We start from the raw sequence: 11,563 nt of genomic DNA on the forward strand, positions 1-11,563 counted from the left end.
ACAGGCTGTTGATCAAGGTCGGTAAGGCCGGTTTTCCGATCCACGTTCCCGAAGACATTACTTTGTAGGTGTGGCAGGCGGAAAGCTCTGGTTTCCGCTCCGCGCTATGAACAAGCTGTTGAACATGGTCGGAAAGAACGTGTTTCCGATCCATGTTCCCGAAGTCATTACTTTGAATGTGTGGCAGGCGTAAAGCTCTAGTTTCCGCTCCGCACTGTGGACAAGCTGTTCAGCATGGCCGGAAAGAACGAGTTTCCGATCCATGTTCCCAAAGTCATTATTTTGAGCGTGTGGCAGGCGGAAAGCTCTACTTTCCGCTCCGCGCTGTGGACAAGCTGTTGATCATGGTCGGAAAGGCCGAGTTTCCGATCCATGCTCGTATTGTCTTACGCGGTCGCGAAAATATACGAAGCCGATTACAGTTGTACTAAGCAGTCATAGATATTGTGCAATTTATCGTTCCCGGTTAAAGATATTAATTTATTTAGTTACAAAAAAGCGATTCACGTTTACGTTTACCTCATAAACTGAACAGAAATACAGTTCACCAGCTGACCGATAAGGTGCAATGTAAGGGTTTACATGTTATTTATTCAAAATCTCAAGTAAGGTTTTCTTAATGGTAAAATGTGAGTCGGAGGTGTAAAAATAGTCGTAATGCTTATTGAAGTCCTGGCATAGGCAACGAAGAGCATCCTGCATTTCAAAATTTGTTCTACAAATAGTTAGCTTAATGGGCTTGTAATGTCTAGAAGGAATACAAAACGTGATCTGGTTCAGTAGAAAGGGACTATTGACCATCCCGTTCAAGATCTTAATCATGAACAAAACCCCGAGCATCTCTCTACGGCTGTGCAGCGGTGGGAGATTTAATATCGAATCCCAAGGCAAATTATTTAATGCGAATAATAAGAATTGTTTCTGTACCGACTCGAGTCTGTCAGAGTGCGTTTGATATCTAGGGTTCCATACGACGGACCCGTATTCTAAGATCGGCCTGACTAGGGAGGTGAAGAGAGCTTTAGTGACATAAGGATCTCTGAATTCTTTAGCCCAACGTTTGATGAAAGCCAAGACGCCCTTGGCTCTATTAACACAAGAGTTTACATGGGACTTGAATTCAAGCTTAGAGTCCATGGTTACGCCTAGATCGATGAAATTAGTTACCTGATCAACACTATGTTCACAAATGCGGTAGCTATATGATTGAAAGGGTTTTCTAGAGAAACACATAAATTTACACTTTTTCAAGTTAAGTGACATAGAATTTACTTCGCACCATTTAAACACATTACTAAGGTCCACCTGTAATTGTTTCCTGTCTCCTGGGGCACCAATGAACTTAAATAACTTAACGTCGTCTGCGTACATTAAGCAATTCGAATACTTCAAAATATTTGGAAGATCGTTGATGAATAAAATAAACAGAAGGGGAGCAAGGCTGCTACCTTGAGGTACACCTGACGTCACATGAATTACACGAGATGAACATTTTTTAAAGATAACCCTCTGTTTCCTGCCAATGAAATAAGAAGAAAGCCAGCGCAGCAGGATTGGAGGGAAACCAATTTTATCAAGTTTGTATATTAGAGTTGAATGTGATACTTTATCAAAAGCCTTGCTGAAATCAGTGTAAATGGCGTCAGTTTGATAATTACTTTTGAAACCATTATTCACATTTGTAGTGAATTCAAGAAGGTTTTATACAGTTTATTTACCTTTACAAAAGCCGTGTTGTGATACATCGATAACGGGTGTTATGGAATAAGATAGTTCTTCCGTAACGATTTCTTCAAATAATTTAGGAATGGCACACAGCTTAGCGATTCCCCTATAATTCGCAATATTCGACCTGCTTCCATTTTTATAAAGCGGCAAGATATACGACTCCTTCCACAAAGAGGGGAAAACTCCTTGCTTTAGAGAAGCATTGAAGATGTTTGTTAATGGCTTATATAGATAATCAGCACAACTTATTAGGACACAGGAGGGAATACCATCCGGGCCGCTTAGAAAAGAATTTTTTAAACTATTCAAATGAAGGAGAACATTGTCAGCGGAGATTGAAGGAATACGGATGTGGTCAAACTGTGGGAGTGGAAAAGTATAGCTAGAAGTTTTTTCATTTGGCTCGACAGAATAGTTGGATTCAAAATAATTTGCAAACATATCAGCAATCATATCATCATCACTAGAAATGACATCATCTAATTTCAGTGTTGAGGGAAACCCATTTATTTTACGTTTTGAGTTAACAAAATCATAAAATGACTTGGGATTAGAAACGATGTTAATGCGAGTTTTATTAATGTAATTCCTGTAACATTTTCTGTTTAAGGCATTGTATTTATGAAGAAGGATGGAGTACGTGGCGTAGTGAGAAGACAGGCCTGATTTTTTATAAAGTTGAAATGATTTAGTTTTCTGATTTTTTAAATGCTTTAGCTCTGAGTTAAACCACAACGAGTTACGAGGCCCGGTATTTTCTTTAACACGAGGAATGAGTTTCTGAATATATTATTCAAGATCTTACTAAAGTGTAAGGCACTGTTCTCAACATCCCCATCGTACTCAGGCCAGATTATTTCAGATATAGCTATTTTAAGCTTGTCGTAGCTAGCGTGTTTGAAAGAATATCGCCGACCTTTCGGCTTTCTAGTTTCAGGACAATAACATGAATCGTAGGATGGTGCCAAGGACAACTCAAGTGGTGGGTGATAAGGGTCTATAGGTATAACTAAAGGATCGCCGCGTATTATAGTGCATTTAGCAGTATCATCAATAAACGCTAAATCAAGACATTTTCCTAAGTTTTTGATAACTGAATTAATCTGACNGAAACGCTAAATCACGACATTTACCTAAGTTGTTGATAACTGAATTAATCTGATATAGACCAAGATCGGAAAATTCGTTAAGAAATTGGTTAAGTACATCCCGAGAAGAATTTGGCACCAGAATTCCCTTCACCGAATCCCAAGAAACACACGCTAGATTGAAATCACCCAACGCAACAATCGAATCGAAGGGCTTGACCATGGCAAATAAAGAGAGCAATAATGAAGAATGTTTGAAGTAAACCGAAGGGTTAGAGTTTGGTAGAATATAAATTGCAACAAGAAAAACACTACTTGAGAATACGGTGCCCATTCTAACACAAAGGAATTCAACATCATCTGAACCTGTGAACACAACTTTTTCAGAGGAAAAGTCGGTCCGAACAGCTATTAAAACACCCCCGCCTTTTTTATCTAAGCGATCATTTCTAAATATTTCATACTTTCTACACAATATTTCACTATTAAACACATTCGGTTTTAGCCAAGTTTCAGTAAAAACCAAAATTTCATAATTTAAATCAAAAGACTTTAAGTACAGCTCAGTTAATTTTGTATTTAGACCTCTAACATTTTGGTAATAAATATTGAAGAAAAAATTACTTATAAGTTTTTTGATCCTGAGGAGGGAATTTGAACGGTATTTTCATTCTGAGCTCGAGGTTTAAGCTGAAACTGGCTAGAATGAACCATCAACAATGTTTTGAAAATGGTCGGCGGAAATATCACTTTTGAAGGAGGATATGCTTCTTTCGTATGAAAAATTAAATTTTCTAATAGCTATGTGCCGGGGATTAAGCTTTGATGTTATATAAGACTTAACATCTTCTACCGACATTTCACTAGAAAAGCGCGATACAAACACAGATTTATTCGCAGGAACTACGATTAATTCTTTCGGTAACGGAGAAGGTCCCCTTTGAGATGTAGGTTCAGACACAGCTGTCGTTTTTGCTGCAGCCCTTCTAGTGACACCTGAAGAAGATGCAGCTTGAGATAACTCAACACACGGAGAATTAAAACTTATTAATTCCTTATTTAAGCCGGGAGTAGGCAAAGAATCAATTGGCGGAGTGTCAATGTCTAAAGCGATGGGATTAGGAACAATGCTGTCTCCTCCATGCTTCCGCTTTTTTGAAGCTTGTTTAAGCTTGGGTGATGGGGAGGATGAAGATTCAATGCACTTAAAGTCTTTAAATGCATCTTCATATCGCTTAAACTTTTCGTTTAGAAGTTTTAACTCCTTACCCAACTCCTGGAAGCCACTTCTGGCGCTCCTAAACATTTTACAAAGCTCAACTTCGGTTGATCTGCACTTGGGACAAGACCAACGAACACCTTTGTTATCGGTTATGATATCGGGCACCCTACCATTGAGACCAGCACATTTTACGTGAGCTAAGTCATCACACAACCAACACGCAACGCAACGCTCTAAGTCGTTTTTAATGTTACATTTTTCAAAACAGCAGGATGAATACATTGCAGCGCAAAGTAGTAATTAGCAATTTGTATGTATGCACAAGAAAAACTCACAGTGTACGCTTTTAGTATGATAGTAGCAAAGATGAGCGTTCGAGAGACACAGAAGTCTAGGTAGTGTAAGTTCAATGGTTAGAAACCGTGCTGAANAAAGTAGTAATTAGCAATTTGTATGTATGCACAAGAAAAACTCACAGTGTACGCTTTTAGTATGATAGTAGCAAAGATGAGCGTTCGAGAGACACAGAAGTCTAGGTAGTGTAAGTTCAATGGTTAGAAACCGTGCTGAACTTAACAGTTTTAAAGCCACTGCGCCAAAAAGCTTAAAAGCATAAAAGCTAGCCAAAATCAGCTGTTTGCAGGAAAATTATTTGATCGATGATAGGCAAAATGTATGATAAATCGCGGAAGATGGGAAAACGCAAAACAACAATAATGCACCAAAAGAGGCAAATATGCACAAGGAATGACAAGAATATTAATTTTTAATTTTTAATCCACGCACTTTATGTCTAAAACACAACAATTTATTGGAGCTTGGCTTCAAATAGCTTTTTCCAGTATAAATTACACAAATTAGAACTGCTTAGCACTTAGATAAACAAAGTAACTTTAGGAATTCTTTCAAACGAATGTTTAAGCGACCGCACTGTACGAACGTTGTGCCAATGATTTGCTTGACCTTAGATTGTCGGTCCAAACAGGAATCTTTATTTACGGTTGATGGATAGCTCGTTTCCAATGGATGGTGGCAAGAAAGTGGCTGACTGACGTGTAATGATTTTGTATTACCGGCTTATGGTGACTCAATTGCTGTCAAATGAATAGTCCAGATTTGATGCTCACAACTTCTTTATTCTGCGCAACAACATAACATGGCTGGGGATTTGCCGGAAGGAATGTGACGGCACCTTTTGCCTCTATTAACTCGATACAAGAAAAAATATATATAATGCGGCATTCCCTTTATTCTTTAAACGACAAGGAATTTTTTGATGAGACCTTTAAGAATATTGACTTGCTAGTATCCGAACTATTTCTGCACGTTTATTTTCCAAAAGTTCTTCAACGGCTCGGCGCCAGTGAGTCATGCGCAATCATATGCTGCGAGTGCCGCATTATACTAAAGCCAGCCTTTCGACATAAGCTCTTGTTCCATATAAACACAGACATGTACATTAGACTGACCCAATTTTACCCAATGTCATTATTTTTTGGACGCTAGTAGCTAAAAACTTTCGAATACTTGCGAGTCTCCGTTTTGTACAATTTTTTGCTCTAATATTTAAGAGCGTGTTCAAGGAGATGGCAAGGGTAGATTTTGTGGAAAATTGATGCGTTATCAGGCTAAGTATATGTTTTCGAGGTCGCAGATTTTCTCCACAATCAAAAATTCTTGAGAAATTCAGAAAATATGAGAAAAAAGGAGAAACTGTTTAAAATTTTCACATTTAATGCTTAAAATCTTGTGTTTAGAATTTGTTTTTATCAACCAATATATGCTCAGGATGGTAGGCTATTCAAAGAGATTTAAAATTAAAAAAAAACTCGCTATAATTTGGTTGCATCGGTGTTAAGATACGAGCAAATTTTTAAAACGGCGCAAATGCGAAAAATATCAATGTTCGGGGCAAAGGCCAGTATACAGCTCTCAAGAAAATAATCAAGAAAAAAATGCCATTATTTCATGTGTGTGTCCAAGGAATTTGGACATCCGATACTTCACAGCCTGTTGCCTTACTCTTTCCTCAAGAAATAATGGAACGGGTATGTATTTCTGTTGCAAGCATGGGTTGCCTTGTGCTCTTTTTTCACAAAGAACTTTAGAAACCCGTACTAGAAAGCGTAGCAAATTTCTTAAGAACTGCGTACTGCCTTAAGGAAATTTGACTCAAGAAAATTTCTTAGCCATTTCTTGTACGTCATTTTATATAGAGTTTTTCTTTTCTTGAGAGCTGCATACTGGTACTTAGGGGTTAAATGTCTCATGAAATCGACGCTGGGGGGTAAGTTACAATTTTCTATTCATCTCAAGGTGTACATTATCTTATCAGGATAGTGAACTTGCAGACAAAAGTAACAAAGCTACATAAAATGAAGTGAAGAAGTGATTTATTACGATTTATTTGATACATAATTAATCATCTCGAACAGTGTAATTTGAATATTTTAACCCTCTTTTTCAGTCAAAGAATTGAATTGAAAGCCTCGACAGGGTCGAAGTAGAAGATTGAACTGTCTTCAGTGTGGGAAAACAACAATCTGCCTTATCCTAAGTTTCGCCCGACAAAAAATTCACTCGAAAATTTCTTATCCGCCCATAGTAAATACATGGAAACGAAAAGTGAACCGGTTCGGGGGAAATGAAACTCATGAGAAGGCTGAATATATACAGGATCCGTACGATATGTCGAAAAAAATTGTGAAAAATAAAATGACGAAAATATAACACCGTTTTAGAAATTTCATCGTATCTTGACATTGATTCAACCAAATAATACCGAGTTTTTTTTCATTTTAAAGTTCCTTGAATGACCTACAATTCTGACTATTTTTGTTGATAAAAGCAAGCAAGCAAATTCTAAGCAATAACTATTAAGCATTAAAAGTGAAAAGTTTATATTTTTTTCTTTTGTTCTCAGATTTTCTTGAATTTGTCAAGGATTTTGGATGGTCGAAAACATATATTTAGCCTATGAGCGCGTAAATTTTACACAGAATCTACCCTTGGCATCTCTTTGATTACGCTCTGATATATTAGTAGCCAAAAATTGTACATAGCGGGGACTCGCATCGGGTTAATATTTGAATTTCGCAACCAGACTTGGTCAGGTGAGTTTTTACAAGTATTCGGAAGTGTTTAGCTATCAGCCTCAAAAAAATTACGACATTGGGCAAAATTGGGTCAGTCTAATGTACATATCTTTGTTTAAAGTACAAAATCGCGTATCGCCATTCTGCAAAACCGCGTAACCGACATTTGCTGTCAAAAATTGGATTTGCTCACACAAGTTCTTAGCTCAATCCTTATCCATTCGTCCTGAAATATACTAACCAGAAATGCGATTACTGTATAAAAAAGAGAACCATTTTGAAATATGATTGTTTTTACTCTCCAGAAAATAATTTACATAATTCACATAGGCCGTTTTGCATTTTGTTGATACGCTATTTTGTACTTTAAACGATAACTCGTTTAAAAATAACTCGTTGGCCTTGGTTGGCTTCTGGGGGAACAATTACGTTGACGGCCTACATATACCTGAAGGTTATATGCACAGAAACTCTTTGCATCGACCGCAACTCAAATGTTCATTCCATATTTCGCAGGCTTCAATGGGATATATTGCTTGAAAGGACTTCTCCCACGAAAAGGCAGTTGCATTTCGTCCACAGTTATGAAATCACCTGGGATATATACGAGTTGCATTCGCTGCACCCATTTGTTGAAAATCGTTTAAATAAGAGCTAATTTGTTTCGTTCACGTTGTCTAGTCTCCCGATTATCAAAACGAACACATCGGTTTATTTGTTTGCAGCGTACCAAGGACATAGTGGCTCCAAAAATCGGTCGACCATGCTTGTCATCCCACAATTCTTCTATGCATTCACCATTTGATCTATATACATCAGCCAATAACAACAACCCATAATACGCTCGCATTATAACAGTGTCAACTTGCATCCACTCATCCTTATCTGCCATACCTAAAGAAAAGCGTTGGGCGGAGCAGTTTCTGACGCCTAGAGTTCACGCCAAAGTGCCATGCCTAAACAAAAGCGTCAGCGCTACGTCAAATGCAGAAGTAACACTAGCAATAAGCATAGGTTTGTTTGTGTGTAACACGAAAATTACAGTTTCGCCGTTTTCTGCAGCCAACTTCAATACCTAACGCCCTGTCAAAATCGGATTTCCAACCGCTCAGCGTTGATGCCGTGTTGTTTCGGTATGCTTCATACAAATTGTGTGGGCATGAGAATTTTTTGACAGCCAGACAACGTTGACGCTTTTTTTTTAGGTATGGCAGTATATCAGAGAATACCTTCTAAATTGGTCATATCAATTTCAATGCTCTCAAATGGTTCGATGAACCATCTCGCTTCTTGTGTGAAAAATTCGGCGTCAGAGTTATCAGTATCGTATGGTTCTCCAGCATCAATTTCATTTTCACCTGGGATATAATCTGCATCATTCTCTGAATCATATTCATCGCTATCCTCTGTTCCAAACTGGTCAAACCAAGAATTTTCCATATTATTTCTTTTTAATTTTATTATTGACGCATACATACAACCCCCGCACTCAACGACTAAGCCTGAACTAATTAATAACACTGTGAGACAAATGGTAGGGGTCAGTGATCGGGAAGGGTTCAAACTACCGGGAAAGTTATATCGGTAAAAAAGAAGTTATACGTGCCTAAAATATTAAATTTTTTTAAAACTGTTGATTATATAGAAAACCGTTATATGAACAGATTAAAGGAATTGTAATTTTTAATTTTTTTAAATTTGTTTGAGCCAAATCGGACTAGTGGTTCTCGAGTTATGTCAAAAAAATACCACCAAAGGTGACAATTTCCCCTATATGATAGTTATATATATATCTCGATTTCTAGACGTGACCCAGCGAAACGCCGATATAACATTTCCCGTTGGTTTCATCCCATCCCGATTTTGACTGTCGCATAGTGTAATCAACAAAAGCACAAAACAAGAGAAAAACAAGCATAAAGAAGTATTTCCAATATAGTGTCAATTTGACACTTGAAATCCGGATTAAGGAAATTTTTTGTACAGAAGTAACGGGACTTTTTAAGATGGCAAAAACAAAAAAATATACAAAATTTGTATATGATTTTACTAATAAACCGAAATCTCAAGTGCGTTTTTTTAAATCTTACCTCTGTTGCAACTAAATGAGATCAAAAGAGTGTCAAATTGACACCAAATCCGGATGAAAGTTAAAAGACAGCTTTTAATATTATTTTGTGCATTTATTACACACGTATGCAGAATCATAACCGATTAAGCGATACGATGGGCTGAAAGCTGGTTTGATAACACAAAAAACTTTGTATGCGTTTGATAAGTAGGCGATTTTAATACTGTAATTGACGAAATTTTACCCTACAAGTCATTAAGTGAATGAAACATGAGACAACAGTTAACATTAGTTTTAAGGAACCTATGTAGGTATTAACCCCTTCGTAGCAGCAAAAACGTTAATTACCGAGAAATCATTAAACTGTTTTGCAATGCAATGTAATGTACAATTAGGGTGCTCACAGTTCTATATTATCTACTGTGTTAATTTTGCCACCTGGTAACTTTAAAACATTTTACCATGTGGTAACTTTGTTTGTTGTTGGTTCCCATACTAATTAGAGATAACACTTTTGGGCAAAATTACTAGACTTTGTCTCATGTTTATGTTTTGTGTTAAACTGGCATCTATCGCTGCTTGTACATACATACATGAATTTCGCTTTGGGCGCAGCGCTGCTTGTACATAAGTTTCGCTTTGCGCCTGCCTGAAGCTGGCAAAGGTTCTTTTTTTTTATTTTTGCGCTGTGCTAGCTTAGTATAAAAAAGAGAAGAGAGAATAGAGAGAAATATATATGTGGTTTGCTGATGCTCTCTAAACACAAACGCGTGAAAGGCAAACGGTCTAGCAATGCGTGGTATTGTTGATCAACTTAATACTTTATTTAAACATAAGGGTTGCTCACAGTTCGAGTGTGTTATCTTGTTAAAGTTGCCACCTTTTAACTTTAGAAGTAAACTGTGAATACCCTAAATGTCTCTCAAAAGTCAGCATAAGAGAAATGAACATTGATAAAAATTTAATGCTGGTGAAAAAATTTAAAAATAAATAGAAGTATTACGCGATTTTAGCCTTATTGTAATAGTGAGTGACTTCCAGTGAAGAAGCAAGGCAAGCCTCTTATGATGACGACCACGGCAAACGTTTAAAGGACTACGATTTGAGGGCATGCACCTGGAATGTCCGGACCCTTAATGGGGAAGGTGCCTCTGCCCGGCTGGTTGATGTCCTCGTAAGGACAAAAGCTGACATCACCGCCATCCAAGAAATGCGTTGGACGGATCAAGGCAAGCAATGTCTGGGGCCTTGCGACGTCTACTACAGCTGCCAAATTCGGAGTTGGATTTGTGGTGGGAGAGAGAGTACTGTCGTTCACCCCGGTGGACGAGCGTCTAGCCACAATCCGCATCAAAGCGAGATTCTTCAACATCTCGCTCATCTGCGCCCATGCCCCGACGGAAGAGAAGGATGAGGCATCCAAGGATCTCTTCTATGAGCGCTTGGAGCGCACGTACGAGCGCTGCCCCCGTCATGATATCAAAATCGTGCTTGGCGACTTCAATGCCAGGGTGGGCAAAGAAGGGGTCTTTGAAACCACCATCGGAAAATTCAGCCTCCACCACGAAACGTCCGACAACGGATTGAGGCTGATCGACTTCGCCGGGGCCCGAAACATGGTAGTATGCAGTACTAGGTTCAAGCATATTAAGATCCATCAAGCTACATGGCTGTCTCCGTATCGAAAAACGAGAAACCAAATCGATCATGTTGTGATAGACGGAAGGCACGCTTCCAGTGTTTTAGACGTACGCACACTCCGAGGCCCAAACATCGACTCGGACCACTATCTTGTTGCAGCCAAGATACGCACCCGCCTCTGTGCAGCAAAAAATGTGCGCCCAAATATGCAAGGAAAGCTTAACGTCGAAAAGCTGCAATCACAACAGACAGCCAGCGCTTTCGCTACTCGACTCTCACCTCTTCTCTCAGAGAGCACTCTTCAACAAACCGACATATGCGAGCAGTGGGAAAACATTTCCCGCTCATTAGGTACCGCCGCCGAGGAAGTAGTCGGATTTCAGCGAGCCCGAAAGAACAACTGGTACGATGACGAGTGTCAGGAAGCTGCAGAGAAAAAAAATGCCGCCTACAGGGCCGCGCTGCGATCGGGCGCAACGCGCGCTATGTGGGACCGCTATAGGGATCTGAAGAGGGAAGCGAGACGTATTTGCCGCAATAAGAAGAGAGAGGCCGAAATACGTGACTGCGAAGAGCTTGAAATGCTGGCCGATAGGAAGAATGCCCGTAAATTTTACCAAAGAGTTAGGCGACTTACGGAAGGTTTCAAGACCGGGGCGTACTCCTGTAAGAACAATAATGGCGACCTAGTAACTGATGTCCAGAGCGTACTTAAATT

The sequence above is a fragment of the Rhagoletis zephyria genome, unplaced genomic scaffold (assembly GCF_001687245.7).
Source record: "Rhagoletis zephyria isolate East Lansing unplaced genomic scaffold, Rhagoletis_zephyria_1.1 Rzeph_scaffold_01259, whole genome shotgun sequence".
NCBI classification, from domain to species: domain Eukaryota; kingdom Metazoa; phylum Arthropoda; class Insecta; order Diptera; family Tephritidae; genus Rhagoletis; species Rhagoletis zephyria.